A 15,696-nucleotide genomic window follows, 5' to 3' on the forward strand; every position below is an offset into this window, starting at 1 on the left:
TGTGGCGTTGGGGTCTGGCAGTGAGCAGCTATTATATGCCCACAAACCATATGACAGAATAAAGGACAAGAGTTGATATGCAGCTCCAGCCCAGTGATTTATTGGAATGATATTAAAAGCTGGTATCTCCCACTTCTGGTCATCCGCCCTTACCCATGAAGCAAGGCTCATGTGTGGTATTAAAATCGCCCACAAAGATAGCAATATCATAGGAATCAAACAAATATCTATGCTGGGCAAAAGTCTGCATCATCGTAGTCTCTCCCCCACCTTAACCATCCTATTATTAACATTATACAGGTAAATAGTGCAGGTATCAATACTCATTACAGATATACCCATGATATCAAGCGAAATTGATGGGAAGGGTCGAATTGTTGCATTAATATTAGTTTTAGCCCAGATAAGTTACCACCTGTTGGACGGCCTCTTCCAATGCTTTGGGCAGGTACATGATAGGTCGTAAATCTTGAGCTATCGCGTGGTTTGATGGCTCAAGTTTCTAAAAAAAAACACCGGTCAAATTAGTCAATAAAATCCCCTCAAGACTAGTCAGACCAATTTACCCTTTAATTCCCAGATAGCATATTAAAAGAGGTAGAAGAGAAGAGAATGGATTCAGGAAGGGTAGGATTTTTGTAAAGAGGAGTGTCTCCATTAGCTGAATTACTGCTGATGTCGGTACTGCTGTGTGGGCACAAGTTACTGTATACATTGACATTGCATTGATGTACATTCATGTGGTTATGTGCGCACAGGCTAAGGCATATGTTCACCTTGCATTTACTGATATTGTCGCTGTTGGGCCGGCACATATCATGACATACATTGACATCGTTTTTACCCATTCCAGCACTACTATAGAGGACTTCTTGATTTGTAGACCAATCGCATTACCTTTGAAAGGGAGTCAACACCAATAAAGTGTAGGACTGTTCACATTTCCCATTAAAAAAAGCACCCAGAAGAACAGGAATACGTTCTCCACCCTCTTCCCCCATGCACAACAGCAATATACTCTGCAAATTTTCTTAATGTGCCTTGGACATTGATCAGATATCCCTTATTGTTTTATAATGCCTAATCATTACTATTTATTGCAGTTTTGTTTCACATTATCGCTGCACCGGTACACTTTTCAAATTTGTAGCAGCTTTCATAATCCAATAATGTCTGCTGATATTTAAACAGAATAATGGATGTATCTGCAATGATTTCATTGAATTCTCAGGTTGTATCCAGTATGTGGATGTCAGGTGACAGGTCATTGAACTACAGTATCGTTTTTTCAAAACCACATGCAACCTTGTAGGTCATATGGTACAAGTTACTTTTACTCTGAATGACCATATTTCTTTTTTTCTGAAAAATGGTCACCAACAGCGACTGAGTAGCACAGTTGCATGAAAAATTGATTTAATTTTAACTCCCGTGAAAAATGGTACTTCCTTTTTTGGCCCAAACTAGCCCTCTTCTGGAAATACTGACACTTTTGAATGGAAAACTACATCACACCATAAACACAGATCAGAATGCTTAAGTCCTACTGGCCCATAAAAAGGCTTGTTATTTGCCCACCCTGGAATTACCGATACTAGGGGTCCCTGTAATTCAGAAGATAGAAAATTACTGAAATGGCTTTTAGGGAGTAAAGTAGAAATGGGAATAGCTGTTTTATGCATGTTTTCTGCTTGTATTCCACCCATGGACGTCACTTGCCTGTAGCAAATGTAATCTGCACGTGAAACAACATAACATTGCAGTATTTCTTGAAAATGTATAATTCTGATGAGGCCAGTAACTTTCCTCACCTGTCAGTTGAAATTATCATCTGACTTGAAACTGTCGTCAGTGACCTATGAGGAGACCAAGACTTCATGTGCATGATAAAATCCTTGTATACCTGATGTACCGTAAAAATAACCTATGGAGCCATACCTACCAATAGCCCCAATATCGCTTTTCCAAAATAATCAGTCAGTTGGCAGTGAAGAAAAATCAATTGTTTATTAACACAAATACTCTATAGAGGAGCCTCCCCATCGTCACCCAGCCGGTGCGCAGAGAAGACTGCCGGTTCACAGTCAATACATGGCATATATACCGTTTATCATAGTGCATGAGATCATCGTACATGGAAAGATACTGATTGGCACTGAAGCTTGAAGGAAACACCATATATGGCTCACAAGGCTAGTTTGAAAGTCTGCTTCTACTATTTTGGGGAAGGTCAGGAGGGGTGACTCCCTTTCATCTCAGTGCCTGGGAGTACTGGCACGGCACCTTCAGGAATGCGCTTATCACCTCTGAAGCCAGATGTGACCTTGGGTCTCAAGACGGGAAAAAGGTTTGTGTGCATTCAGCTGCTTCTTATTACTCAACTAGCAGGGGCCTACTGACTACTGGAGGATAGCACGTGACCGCTGCCTAAATCTCATGGGCCTCATTTATGGAAGCCTTGCGCCACCGGTGGGTCACTTTTTCCCATGTTAAAAGTGACGCCCCATGTATTGTGCAAACAAAATGGCGTCCGTCTGGTTTTCGGTTCATTTTAAGGAATACAAAAGTGCAACGGGTAAAGGAATTCCCTATCAACTTAACTAATCGTTTGAAGCTATAACGAATATTGGTAGATTATACATACAGATAGGTACATCATGCTAACAAAGATTACTATGACTACAGGAAAATCGATTTTATCCCTCAGAACCACCCTTTTAGCATGATGTAGCTAACTAAAAGAGATCAGTCCTCAAAAATACCCTCATCAATTTGCATCATCTCTCGTATTTCTTGCTGAACCATTTGGGCTTTTACTACAGCAGGGGAAGACTTTGTCACGGAAGAAGTAATTTTTGCAGCACAATAAGAGCAACAGGCAGGCCCTCAGTGTATACAAAGGCAGCAGGTAAAGATAACTCCTACTATGCCAGCTAATATCATTAATATCTTCAAACCCCATTTGGACAACAGACCCCAAAACCATCCAGATAGGGACCATGTACCGGTATCTGCATGTACTTCAGAAGCCAGACGGTGTAACCTTAAAATGGCCAAATGAACAGATGGGGCGGAGTCAGGGATATATATACACAGCAGGAACTGCCGATCAAGCGGCAAGCTCCTCCTCTATCTGCCAAGATAACGTCTAAAACCATCCGGTTTTGAAGCGAGATGAGTCTCGTAGCCTGAAGCTCTACAGTCAAATTAGTTAGTATACCTGCTGTGGTATTTATTATTCTTTCAACTACCCTAGGCAGACACCTTACTTCCTTGCTAGTGATGATGGGGCCCAAGGTAGGAAATACTCCTTTTTACAATGTCAATAAAGTGCTGTTCAGGAGTATTAGTTTGATCTATTTCTGAGGTATCAATCTCCCTTTTATCCCGTACTACAGGCAGACCTTGCCCATCCAGTCGATGATCCTTATGATAATTGGAGGGTCCTATATAAACTGATGGATATAGAAAGGACAAATAGCAGCGGCCTGCCCACCCTCGGGGAAGCCAAGTGTAAGCGTTTTCACCACATACAAAATACACATTTGGAGGTGTCAACAAAGGTGGGCTACTAAAAGTGCGCAGTCGATAGGTATAGTTACAACGACTGTCTCCTACTGAAATATGTCAAGCACCTTGTACACAAAATGCAGAAGTACTATTCAATATAGGTACTGGGATGGCTTTGTCATCAGTAACATTTCGATCTTGAAACTGCTGGAAATACTAAGTAAAATTAAATTCCGCAAAGTCTAATATCTCACTCTGCAGCCAAGTAATGTTTTCATATTCAGTGTACAAATTCATACAAGCATTTGGATCAAGTGACCCCTCCCCATTGTTTCCCTGTGGATCGAAACCCTGATGTACTTAAATATAGGCCAAAATCATCTCATAGTCCTTTTCGGAATAACGAGATGTATCTACCGTGTAATGCATATACATCATGGACAACAATTTGAACCAAGCTTCACAGCTTCCTAAATAGGATAAAGGTAACAAAATGAAGAGATCATGTCTATGCATTACTGATGGTAGAAGACCACAAACCCAACAATTTGTCGTATTGGTAGCACTCTGAGTTTGATTCAACAGTTAAACAAATACATTCTTAGTATAGGTATTTCTTTATGCGGGGCCAAAGTGAAAAAGAAATGTTCGGGTGGTGGGGTAGTAGTTCCTAATACAGTGTGAATAGAATGATGAAATTCTAAGTATACACATACACTCATTACTATGATCAGGAAAACTGCAATAGTAATTACACAGGCTACTTTTACACGCATAGTCCAAGAAGAAAACATAGGTACATAAGTAGGCATATATCAAGGAGCAAGGGGGCATTCCTCCTCTGGAATAAAACAAACAAAGGGATACATTCTAACTAAAAGCCCAAGCTACACTAAGGGAACGCAGTCCAACCTGCCACAGGGTGCTTCTTTCCTGTGTCCGTCTAGAGCCTCACAGGCAGGCTCCTAACGTTCATCAAAAGAGAAACAGATCCTTGCGTCCTGGGTTTTCCATAAAGAAAGTTACCACCTGGGCCCTTTGTCCTGCATGTAGTTCAGATACATTCGTAGCACTTGACTTATCATGAACTCCCTGTGCAACATTGGGGGTAACAGATTCTGGGGCTATTTCTGGTGCAGATGATGAAGCCCCTTCCGTGCCCAATGCTCCATATTCTTGCCCTTTCTCTATTTCCTGGGCATCAGAAAAAGGAACAAAACAAGGAGCTCGCTCACTCTCCTGGGTCAAAACTCCTTCTCGGTTTGGTTGATCAAAAGGAAGCGGGAGATGTATCACCTTCAAATGGGATATATGAATCCAGTGTTTCCGGCCATTCACCTTCACCGCTATAAACGGGGCCAATAGGATTTGGAAAGGTTCAGTCCATCTAGGCTCCAGACTGGATTTCCGCTGATACTTCCTCACCAATACCCATTGGCCGGGTTCCAAAGGATGTCCAGGACCCTCCAGCGGGCGGTAACACTGCCGAAACCAAAAATGACCTCATATGGTGACAATCCTGATCGAAAATGTGGGGTAATGCGTAAAGACATTAAGGTTAAGGGCAAAATATCGGGCCATTTTAGCCCGGTGCTTTCTTGAATTTTTGCCAATTTTAGCTTCAAACTTCCATTATATTTTTCCACCAACCCTGCTGATTGGGGATGTCGAGCAGCATGACATTTTTGTTTTATGTGTAACCCATTGCAAACATGTCTGATAAGATCAGCATTAAAGTGCCCCCCGTTATCTGTCCAGATCACCCTAGGTAATCCGTATCGGGGGAAAAACCCTTTAACCAGGGATTTGGCTGTTGCTAGAGCAGTATTTTCTTTGGTTGGGTAGGCTTCCACCCACTTACTAAATGCACAAACCACCACCAAAACGTATTTCAAATTATTCACCAGTTCTAATTGAATATAGTCCATCTGGAGCACCTCAAATGGTAGAGACGGGGGTGCAAAATTTCCACTGAGGACAGGTTCCCGTCCCCCTGGATTGTGTCGTAGACAGACCATACAATGCTGGACTTAATGGGCTGCCATTTTGGAAATATTAGGATTATTCCAAACTGGATCTAACAAGGCACAGATACCTTTCGCTCCAACATGTGCTGTTCCATGAGCCATGGTCACTACAGCATTAACTAGTGCATTGGGAAGCATCCATCTCTGTCTTTCACTCAGATCAATCCAACAACCATTATCGCCCAATCTCCCCACCTCATTTTCCCAAAAGGACAGTTCAGCAGGAGTAGCTTCTTTCTGTATTTCTCGGACACTTTCCATAGTGTTGTCAAACATATCTGTCTCCTCGACCCATCTGGCAGAGCTCACATACGTGGGAGACATTTTAGATCTAGCATTTTCCTTCGCTATCTGATCAGCAAAAGCATTCTCTTCTCCCACAGTGTCCACTATTGCCTTGTGTGCACTACATTTCACCACCACCACTTTTTCAGGTAATATCAAAGCAGTTAGCAATCGTAAGATCAAAGGTCCATGTTGTTTTCGTTGGCCATGCGAAGTGAGGAAACCCCTCTCCGCCAACAACTTGCCAAAGCTATGAGCCACGCCAAAGGCTTATTGGCTATCAGTATAAATATTTACTCTCAATCCTTCATTTAACTCACAGGATCGTAACAATGCTACTAACTCAGCTGCCTGTGCTGACTGATACTCGAGTAGTCTCAACTCAGGGGGGCTCTGAAACCCCACGGTGGGCCTCAGGCACGGGGAGGACCACCTGAGCTCTCGGGCCCTGCCCGGGGGAGGATTGACCGTCCCGGTTACTTTGCCACACCGTGGGCCGGAGGAGGGAGCCCTGGACGCCTGGGAGGTATTGCCCGGGCATCGCCCATCTGGTCCCTGGCAGGGAACAGCCAGCCCCGGAAGGTTGTTTGGGCATACCCTTGCCCCTAGTAATCCAGAGGAAGGCTACCCCTCTTTCTGGGAACTTGTGCGCGCCAAGTGACGGAGGGAGCCCCAGGGCGCCAACGTGCCCGACCTCCTGGAGCCCTGGCTGGGATCCGGGAGGCGAATGGCACTTCATCGGGACTTCCAGGGAAGACCGGCCATCTGCTAGCCCCATTGGAAAGCATTGCATGTGACCAGATGCCCGAGGAGAAAGGTGCAGCCAGATGGCCGGGACCGAAAGTACTCCCAGCTGCCCACCCGAGCATTCACAGGAGGGCTCCCGCACTGCCTGCCCTTGTAGGGCTCCGGGACTGCAGGGCTCTGGGCCTGCAGGGCTATGGGGCTGCAGGGCTCTGGGGCTGCAGGGCTCTGGGGCTGCAGGGCTCAGGGGCTGCAGGGCTCCAGGGCTGCAGAGCTGCAGGGCTGCAGGGCTTCAGGGCTCCGGGGCTTCAGGGCTCCGAGGCTGCAGGGCTCCGGGACTCCAGGTCTCTGGGGCTCCAGGACTTGGGCGCTGCAGGGCTCCAGGCTGCAGGGATATGGGGCTGCAGGGCTCAGGGGGGCTCCGAAACCCCACGCCGGGCCTCAGGCATGGGGAGGCCCACAAGTGCTCCTGGGGCCCAGCTGCCCGGTGGAGGACTGCCCGGGAGCCTTGCAGGTCACCGGGACTCTGCACCAGGGACCCTTGTCCTGTGCAGATAGATTCTTGGCAGGCCGTAGGACGGGGGCTCCCAAATCCAGGCCCCGGGGCTGGTTGCTGCTTTCCAACCCAACCAGGCCAGGGAGATCAGGGAGTCTGCCCAGGCACGAGGGACCCCTGTCCCGGGCACACAGACCCTCAGGACGCACCCCCGTTTTCCACAATATGTTTTCCAAAATTCTGCATAGTGTGCGTAGTGGCGCTACGCAAACTACGCCCAGCCCTAAAAAGAACATTGAATGGATTCTGCTGAGGTAGCACCACACAATGATACATGCATTAAGAAACAACCCTTGTGATTAAAATACTTCCAGTATGACTTGGCTTACAAGGTTTGCATTCTATGGATTTGCACCGAGAAATTTGAACAAAAAAGCTCCTTTTACACGGCATTCATTACAGTTTGGGACAACAATAAAAATAAACAATGTGGCAGAAAATTAACAAGAGTGCTTAAATAGGAAGTGACAGTGTGAAAATGTAAAAGATTAGAAGAAGAGTTCTGTTTAACAGCTGCCAGGGTCACCGCAGTAAGGTGAGAGGCCAGAAATAAGACATTCCCTTACTCTGATTAATTCCCTTCCCCGCCTTTCACTCTAAAGTACTTCACAATGACCACATAATCTGCCACTAAAAGTAATACAGGACCTGTGCTGTTGTCTTCGTGTTGTATCACAAACTAGAGAAAAGCTCCTGGTCTTGGCATGAATCAGATGTGTTCATTTGGGGTCCAAAAGACCTCTTTGCCCAATACCTTCTGCCACACTCTCGACATCTGAACACTGATGCTCTTTGAGCTCTGCTGACACTGTCATAATTCCTCTTGTCCCATCCCAATCCATTCCCATTCATCATTCGGGCTGTCCAACTATCAATACACTGCTGCCCTGGGTAATCTAATGAGCATGTGCAGCTATTTTATGCCGATCACCCACAATGAACTTTGCTTGGGGTGGGTCCTCAAACTGACTTTGAAATGGCTACCTATATTCATGTAGTTGACTTTCAGGGCAAAAACACTTTTTTTCCACCAATGACTGTAAAAACCCCAAGGCAATCGATGTCAGCAAAGCAGTCCCTGTGTATGTTTCACATGCTTTACTTCATTCCCAAGAATATTAGCTTTTTCTAGATGTTGGGCTTCTGTTTTACTTTCAATCAGTGTATGGCTACATTATAGTACATACTATGAACTATATACTTTCAGAGAAGCTTCTGTAGGGGGTTTCTTATTCTCATTTTCATCTGGGCCAAAAACAAAGTCCTCAGTTAAGGGGCCATCATGGCTCTTGTTGTTGGAGTCCCATTCTGTCTGAGTGTTATCTGGAGCCTAACACCAAGATATCCATGTAATGGAGGGAAACAAAGACACTCAGCTTGGTATCACTTCATAAGTTCATAAACTACACTGTGATTTGGAGGCACATTTTTTACTCGGCTCATCACCTGTATGTCGGAGATATGCATACACTGTAAGAATGTCAGATGTATGTCTGTATGAGTAATAAGACTAATGATCTAAATACCACTTACTAATTTAGTTTTGTATTCAAATTCTTTTATGGTGCTATGTATCCTAATGTATGGTTTCAGAGTGCTGGCCAACACACAAGCATATTATACAGAAACAATGAAATATACAAGTGGGTAAAACAATGTAGATGGGATTTTTACATAAGGCAATCATTGCTACAAGGTGTAGGAGTCATATATCGTCCATACAGGTAGGCATTAATGTAAGAGTACTTGGTCTGAAGAATCAAAGTTGGGATTTACAATATGATGGAGTGGTTGCTCGTGCTAAGACTTTATTATTATCCAAATGAGCCCTTTTTAGCAATGTTGGAATAACAAACGTTGAAAGGGGGAGAGGTCTGAAGCTATGCCCTTCACTTTGCATACATCTCCTTGAAGCCCATTCTTTGTTCACTGTTATGTTAGAAAAATGTTAATGTATTAACTGTTCGTAACTAAAGGATCTCTGTGACAAAAACGCAGTAAACCACTGAGCAATCTGTATACAATACAAATCTGGGAGCTGCATGTTACACGTAGGGTTGCCATTTGGTTGGATTTGCTCCAGCATTACCAGTAATTTAAGGGCTCAGTCAATAGAAAAATTACCAAAATCTCCAAAAGCTAGTATTTGCCTCTCATCAGTACATACTTTAAACAGTAACTAGAACAAGAAAACACTTTAAAATGTGTTATAGAGCTACCTTAAGGATACCGACTGATAATTAGAATAAACAGAGAAAGAAAAGCCATGTTGATTTTCTATAAAACTTTATTTAAATATGCAGTGCAGGCCCTTACAGAATCTTCACATGTGAAAATATGTCAATAATTTCGCCCGGAAGTGATGCTAGTGATGCTCTGAAGCAGCCACATTGACCCTCTGCCCTATTCTATAATGAGGCACAACTGTGACGAGAAAAAACAAAGCTCTCTTCCGCCAAATTCTTAACCACAAGATTTATCTTACTGTTTCTTTTGCCACACATGGGCTCTCAGGATACCAGCAGGAATCACATCTTGCCAGCCAACAGAGACCAAATACCTTATCCAGTTACCGAAGCAAACAACTATCTCCAGTAACATACTCGTCACCTGATTCAGCCCGGCCCTTCTCCTCCAGTGACAGAGACCCCACTCAAATAACCGAGCCACCCTTAATTCAATGAGAAGTACACACTTCTTCACTGACAGAAACATCTCCCTGTAGCGGTGTCAACATAACCAATCTCCTTCACAAACAAAACCCACCCCTTGAATAACACAGTCCCTCTTCTTCAATTTCAGGACCACCAGCTTCTTTGTTAATAGTGCCTCTGCTTCCTTCACCTTCAGTGACAGAAATTCATTCCTTTAGTAGCGAAAAACCACTTTCACAAGGGAGAGCCAGATTTTTAGTGAGAGAAACCTCCATTCACGTCCTGTTAACAGACTTCAGATCCTGTAGTGACAGTTCCCAGCCTAGTTTGAGATAGAATGAGAGCATTGTACCAAGTGCTTGAAATGAAAAAAAAGAAGTGCAGGTACCCTGTACCAGAGTACCTGTTTGTTTCAGCGAAGTGCCAGTACTCTCCAATTAAAGCTATTACCTCTCTTGAAAAGTGCAGGTACACTCCCTCTCAAAATAAAAAAGTACTGGTGCTCAGTACTGGCCCATTTAAAAAAACTGATCATACCCCAAGCAGTTCCTACCTTACTGAGAGTATGTACTGATGAGACGTCAGGCCTCTGCTCCGTGATGTTGTATTGTAATTGCTTTTATATAGCGCTTACCAAACCTGACGAGGCATCAAAGCTATTTTTCGGCAAGTAGCACGCTGCTCTGGAACCCATAATGAATTAGTGGTGAATTAGTATAGTGAAATATGTGAGTAATTTGAGTGGTGAATATGTTAGTCAGTTATTCGGATAGAGAAAGATAGTGAAGGTTAGAAGAGGGAAAAGGTTTACATTTATGTAGTGCTTGATGCCTCTCATGAGGTTTTGAAGTGCTTTTCGGTGAGTAGCCGCTACCCCGGAACCGAAACAGGGTGGATATATATTATTTCTATATCTACATACTGTGTTATCCACACACACACACAGATTTTAGATGCATGCCAACATTTTGGAACAGGACAGTGGAAGATTTTGAAAATAAAATGATAACTGATTTTCTCCTCTGACTGCTACTGAAGCAGACGCAATTTTAGGAGCGAGACAGGTGAAATAAAGCCTTTTTGGCTTTAAAATCTACAGTCTTCCACCTGAAGCATGCTTTAACAGTTAATACCATAACTATCTGTTCAGTCCATCGTAACTACCTCTATTGCTCTCCGGCCATGTTCGCGCTAGACAAACCAAATAAGGGAATCATAGAATTACCCCGTGTATTATTTTAAATTCGTGTGATCTCGAGAGTGTTTTGCTAGTTGCAATTTCCTTTAGAACTTGATGATAAAAACGTTTTCGTAAGGTTGAAAGGCTGGCTCCTGAGGATGCCGTTCTTCAGAAAGTGCTAATGCAGCCTCATACAAACAGGAGGTGGCACTCCTCGTTATGTGCCATGCCACACACAAAATCAAATATCACCTTGGATGCCCAAATGGCCAAGCATCTACGCTGTCTGAGTCGGCTGACCGGCAGTACGTTTCAGAAAGTGAACAGGACTCCATGTGGAGCAGGTTCACAAGAGGCTGTCCTATATACATATATACAGTCCTGATGAAGACCCGCCTTTGATGCGTTAAATCACCGCATCGTCCTCAGGGTCTAAACGTCGACGCAATCCCTTTCTTTGTTTGGACCAACTATTCAAAATCTCTTAGGAACCAACATCGAATTATTGCACCTATCAGATTATTGTGTATATAGTTGCCTTCGTCAATGAGTATATGAACTAACAAATTTACTTGTTGTTTTAATTGTGTATCAATCATTTGCATAAAATTGATGTGTCAATTATGTTTTAAGTATGTTTTAGGGACAGCTACTGATGTTATTTATGTTTCAAATTTAAAATATGAAAGTATTTGAGTAAAAATGTGCTTTCTTTCTTATCCTATGGTCAGTGTATTTAATTGTTTGTGCCATAAATATTGCCAACTTTGTATCCTGATTAGGGATGAAGTAAACAAATAACAATATTGAAATACTAAATCAATAGGTATTTCTGTCCGACAGAACCATCATTATTAAGTTCATTACCCGCCCAGGTTCTGAGGGTTATAGGGTTACCCCATTACATGCAAATGGCCAAGGCAGCACGGAAAAGAAAAGTAAAGGCTGCCCATTCAGAATATATACTGCATTCCCAGCTCAAGCATGGGGGCCAGCAGTGAATGCCGTGCAAGGATGGAAAGGGGCGACCATTCGGTCCCCCCGAACGTATGGTGGAGTACCACGATCCCCCCGGGAAGCCATCTTGGGCGGGAGGCGAGTCTCGGCTGGTATGCCCGAAGCGGCGTAGCCGGGGCGCGCCTTTTTCCGCCCTGGAGTGGTTTGTCCTAGCCAGTGACGCACTCAGCCACGCCCTCGGAGGCGGGCGGGGGCGGGTTGACGCCCGCCCCGAAGACGGATAAAAGAAGCAACAAACCAAGAAAACATCCTCTTGTTCCTGTGCTCTGAAGCTGCACCTCCCCACTGCACGTGAGCTCAGGACGGAACGAAGAGCCAATTTTGAGCGTTGTAATCTTTCTTTTTGTCTTACAGATATCCCGTCTGGGAATGCCTAAGAAAGTCGGAAAGCGGGTCAGTACCGATCAGATGCTCCGCATGCTCATGAAGGAGGTAGCCGATTTGAAGAAGCAGATGGCGGCTAAAAACGGGGAGGGAGGACCGAAACGGCCTTTGCCGGGAGTAGTTCCCGGTGGGAGAGGCAAGAGGTCCAGAAAGGGGGCGCTTGGGGGTGAAACTCCGGTCCCTGATACCCCACTTGAGGAGCCAACCCCGGTGCCGAAGGGGGGGAATCCGATCCCCGTGGTGGTCACCCCCGTGACCAGGGAAGATATGCCTCCCGAGTTAGCGGCACAATTGGCAGCGTGGTTGGGAAAAGATAACGAGGGCACCACGGCTGACGACGCCCGGGCAGTAATGAGACAACTGCGGGAATCTAGGGAGGCTGCGAAGACACCAGCTTCTGTTACCCCGCCAGTTACGGCGGCGGAAAATGCAACGGGCCCAGTTTCGGCGGCAAATGCAGCTTCTGGTTCAGGTAAGCGGCCATTGCCGATCGCTGGGGAAGGCTCCGTACCTTCACGAAGGGAGAAGGTGGCTCAGCATGTTCCACTGGAAATTAAGGAAAAGATTTGGGCGAATAAGTATGTTAATATTTTTTCTTTGCTTACCGACCATTACGAGATGGAGCACGTTAAGAGCCAAAAGGAGCTCATGCATCCGAGTGTTTGGCGCGCAAAAATGGCCGCCTTTAAGGTTGACGAAAACATTGGTACTTGGGGCAGAGCGTGGGGCATTTTTACCTCCATCATGGGTGAGCGCAGGCCCGAGTTGCTGACCGAGTTGCCTATTTATCAATCGCGTATCATGGAGTACTCCGTAGCGTATGGGGGCAATCAGTGGTTCTGCTATGACAATATTTTTAGAAAAGCTAAGGAACATGACCCAGTTTTGACTTGGGATTGTTACGACTCCGTGTCATGGCAAAAAATGGAGAGTACTGGAATGTTAAAAGTACCATTGTCAGGGAGTAGCGGGGGTGAATCTTCCCGCCAATACTCTGGGACATCCTTTCGGACGGGTGCAGGTAGCGAGTACCACTCGAAGACGAGTGGCAACGCAGGTAAAAGGGGGATCTGTTGGAATTTTAACAGAGGTAAATGTACGAGGCCCCAGGGGTCATGCAAGTTCAGACATGAATGCGGGGGGTGTGGGCAGTCATCCCATCCTGAGTCCATGTGCAGAGCCAAAACGGGTGATAACGGTGGTAAGGGAAGCGCCAAACAGGTCTGAAATAGTCCGAGGGGCGACTTTACCTACTCCGATTGATACCATGGCAATGATTCCTTGGCTCAGTGAATACCCGGATCATGCTTCCGCTGGGGTGTTGCGGAACGGGTTTTCATATGGTTTCCGCATCCCAGTGGGGGATTTCCAGGGTGTAGCTAACTGTACGAATCAACTATCGGTCTTACAGCATTCGGCTGTGGTACAGGCAAAGATTGGGAAGGAGGTGATTCGAGGTCGTGTCGCCGGTCCATTTCACTTGCCACCGGTTGACAATTTTGTTTGTTCCCCTCTAGGGGTGGTCCCCAAGAAGGACCCGGGTGAGTTTCGGCTGATACATAACTTGTCAGCCCCACGTGGTCTTTCCGTGAATGATGCGATAGACCCGGAGGTGTGTTCGGTGCGGTACGCATCTTTCGATGGGGCCGTCGCCATGTTGCATCGCCTGGGGCCCGGGGCGCTGATGGCAAAATCAGATATCGAGTCAGCGTTCCGTTTGCTCCCGGTACACCCAGACGATCAGCGTCTCCTTGGTTTTAGGTTTCAGGGTCGCTATTACATGGACAGATGTATGCCAATGGGATGTTCTATATCTTGTGCCTATTTTGAAAAGTTCAGTTGTTTTTTGCAATGGGTCTTCACAAAGAAGACGGGTTTTCAACATGTTATGCATTATCTCGATGATTTTTTGTTCTTGGGGGCAGCCGGGGATCCAGAATGTGGACAGGCTTTAAATGAATTTTGTGTCTTGATGAACCAATTTGGTGTGCCATTGGCGCCAGGTAAGACCGTGGGTCCCTCGACTTCCCTCGAGTTTCTGGGGATCGAGCTCGACTCGGTAGAGGGTTGTTTTCGACTACCAAGAGAAAAGGTTTTGAAATTCAGGGCATCCCTTGAAACATGTATCAGTGAGACTAAGGTAAAACTGCATCAATTACAACAAGTGGTGGGCCAGTTGAATTTTGCCCTGAGAGTAATGCCGATGGCCCGCCCCTTTTCCCGCTCGATTGCACAAGCCATGGTCGGCCTGAAGGAGGGTCATCACCGCACGAGGCTCTCGGCAGAGGTTCGCCAGGACATGCGCATTTGGCTGGCATTTCTTGCGGATTTCAATGGTCGAATTGTCTGGATAAAACCGGCGGTGTCCTCTGAGGAGCTGGGGCTGTGGACAGATTCGGCGGGGAGTATAGGTTTTGGCGCCATATTCGGCACACAATGGACGGCTCAAAAATGGCCGTCATGGTGGCATGAGTGCGGATTGACGAGGAACATTGCTTTTCTCGAACTTTTCCCTATTTTGGTGGCCCTGAAAACTTGGCCTGAGGGGTTCCGGGATCAGTCTGTGGTGTTTTGGTCTGACAACATGACCGTGGTAGAGTGTATCAATAATCAGGCAGCACGTTGCAAATGGATGCTGAGACTGCTTAAAGAAATTGTGTTATTGTGCATGCAGTTGAATGTGCTCTTTAGGGCAAGACATGTCCCGGGGGTATTGAACCAAGCGGCTGATGCGCTTTCTCGTTTCCGTATGCAGGCCTTCTGGGGTTTTCTGCCCGCAGCGGACCCGGTGGCAGCACCCTTTCCCGAAGCTCTCTGGTCTCTCGGTGCCCCGAACTACAAAACCTCGTGGGAGAGAGCTTAGCGCCCAGGACAAGGAAGGCATACGAAGGGGCGTTCCGTTCCTATTGGTCCTTTTTGGGTTCTGCTAGGGGGGAGTTTTGGGGCCAGGAGGAGCTTGTCGTTAAATTTCTGCTGTCTTTACATCAGGCAGGCAAATCAGTAGCTACGGCCCAGAGGCACCGGGCCGCCATTTCCTTTATGGCAAGGGCTCATGGGATCCAGGACCCGACAGCGTCTTTCGTAGTCCAGAAAGCACTACGGGGGTGGCAACGCCTGGAGGGTCGCAAAGCAGATGAGAGGCGCCCGATAGGTCTGGATAGGTTGGCCCTGTTATTTTCCGTACTCCCGGCAACGTGTTCATCACAGTATGAGACAGTGTTATTCCGAGCCGCTTTCGCGCTAGCATTCCATGGGGCTATGCGGGTAAGCGAACTAGTGGCGAGGAACAAGCGGGATACGATGGGGGGATTGTGCCAAGAGCACGTTCAGGTCAAGGGG

Source organism: Lissotriton helveticus, chromosome 2_1 (assembly GCF_964261635.1).
Source record: "Lissotriton helveticus chromosome 2_1, aLisHel1.1, whole genome shotgun sequence".
Lineage (NCBI taxonomy): Eukaryota > Metazoa > Chordata > Amphibia > Caudata > Salamandridae > Lissotriton > Lissotriton helveticus.